A 2,541-nucleotide genomic window follows, 5' to 3' on the forward strand; every position below is an offset into this window, starting at 1 on the left:
CCTGTGATTTTTAACTTAAAACGCTAAAAGTTATACGTTACGATTAAAATCAATGTAGATAAAAGTTGTCTAAATTGTCACTAAAATTGGCGTGATAACTCAAGATTATCTGAGTAGGTACTGAGTAGCACTGACAGATTTCTCGATAGACTGTATTTCCCCGAGACTAATGAGATAAATTTAATAACGAAAACCTGAAAGGTTACATTGTTATTAAATAAAAACATTAAACAAGTTACCTACCTTATTCCGATCACTGGATAAAATATAGAATTGGTAAGTGCAATATTGCACGATTCCGAATTTCCACCATTTCCATCATTCAATACCCGCAACACTGGCAGGGTTTATCTTTGAATTTTCTTGAGGCATCTCAAAATGCTCATCGTTCAAGAGCAGAAAAACCTGTGATTTTTAACTTAAAACGCTAAAAGTTATACGTTACGATTAAAATCAATGTAGATAAAAGTTGTCTAAATTGTCACTAAAATTGGCGTGATAACTCAAGATTATCTGAGTAGGTACTGAGTAGCACTGACAGATTTCTCGATAGACTGTATTTCCCCGAGACTAATGAGATATGATTCCGGACCAGGTGTACGTTATGTTTTCCTCGGGGAAGGCGCCCACGCGACCGTTCGTGTGAGGGGTTTCCGGGTCGGGACCTCCGCCGCCTTTGATGAACTGACTAGAAGCTTTGTCGAACGTGAGTTTGATCTCGGATTTGCCGTTGACCTTGCGGGAGTGTTCCTGCGATGGAGATGGTTGGTGGAACAAAGATTAAACATAATTAATTTAGACCTTTCATAGGCTAACTGGCTGTGATTAAAGTGGGCAGAAATAAAACAAATTACAAAAGGAAGGCAAATCTCTATCATTCACACTTGGTGGTTAGAAATGGTTCTTAGGTCTTAGTTTTTGCAGTGCAATAGTCCTAAACTAAAATGGACGCGGCATACAAGGGATCAAGAAGAAACCGCCTTAACATAATAATAGGTCAACCGTAAAGGTACGTAAGATCGAGTGGAAAACACACTATTATAGGTCCAAAATATGAAATAGTTTAGAAGTAATATGAAGTTCTCTAGATCATTCGTTATTGGAACTTGGAACCATGGTATTACCTTGTTACGAGTATTACTGGCTTTTGCAACACTGGACCTTGCGGGAGTGTTCCTGCGATGGAGATGGTTGGTGGAACAAAGATTAAACATAATTAATTTAGACCTTTCATAGGCTAACTGGCTATGATTAAGTGGGCAGAAATATAACAAATTACAAAAGGAAGGCAAATCTCTATCATTCACACTTGGTGGTTAGAAATGGCTCTTAGGTTTAGGTCATGGTTTTTGCAGTGAAATAGTCCTAAACTAAAATAGACGCGGCACACAAGGGATCAAGAAGAATTCGCCTTAACATAATAAATAATAGGTCAACCGTAAAGGTAGCTACGTAAGATCGAGTGGAAAACACACTATTATAGGTCCAAAATATGAAATAGTTTAGAAGTAATTTGAAGTTCTCTAGATCGTTCGTAATTGGAACTTGGAACCATGGTATTAGATACCTTGTTACGAGTATTACTGGCTTTTGCAACACTGTTAATGCTAGAACTGTTACGGAATGTGAGGGTGTTGAGGAGAGTGGTTTTGCCTGCGCCACTGCTGCCCATGATGGCGAGGAGTTCCCCAGGATATGCCACGCCCGTCACTGAAAACACGAGATAAAGTTATAGTTATATTTTTTGCAGTTAATTTCTCAGACTGCCAATGTCAAAGTGGGCATTTCTATATCATACACAAAAAGCCTATTTTGAGGCCTAGGTGTAGGGGCAAACAGCCCTAAAGGATGGATTGAGCATATATACGAATCTACTGGGTATACCTATCTATATTGGATTGGCACGACGCAATCAATCCATTCGAATATGCTCCATTGAATATCCCAATGAATCCTGGCTTTAAATCGAAGTCGTTAGAGTTGAAAGGTTAACCTCAAGTTCCGTGGCCATCTTCGGTTTCAACCACTTGACCTGTTGCGGTTGGGTACTCACCATTTTTCAAGATGTGTTTCCTTGACGGAAGCTGACTCCGTCTCGATTTGCAGAACAAATTCTTGACGCCGTTGACAAGTTTGGAGCCCTGCTCTTCAACGCCCGATGTGAAGACATTGATTCCGGACCAGGTGTACGTTATGTTTTCCTCGGGGAAGGCGCCCACGCGACCGTTCGTGTGAGGGGTTTCCGGGTCGGGACCTCCACCGCCTTTTGCTGGGAGGCAGATATTTCACTTCGAGAAGATGATGGAGCTTCCACCTTTCTAGAGAATCCTAAATTAAAGTTATTTTTGCTCTTGATCAAGTTCATAGTTTTTCTGCCAAGTTCCTATGGAAGGTAAAATGTCTCTTCTATAGCTTACCTGAAGGTCTCCTCTCAGTTCAGTGGCTTGTGCTAGTTTGATTCCATACTCAGAACGGTCGAACGTATCGCACACCATTTCGATTGTATTTCGACACGTTTCTTCTCTGGATGGCACAACGGCT

The sequence above is a fragment of the Diaphorina citri genome, unplaced genomic scaffold, assembly GCF_000475195.1.
Source record: "Diaphorina citri unplaced genomic scaffold, Diaci psyllid genome assembly version 1.1 scaffold171, whole genome shotgun sequence".
Lineage (NCBI taxonomy): Eukaryota > Metazoa > Arthropoda > Insecta > Hemiptera > Psyllidae > Diaphorina > Diaphorina citri.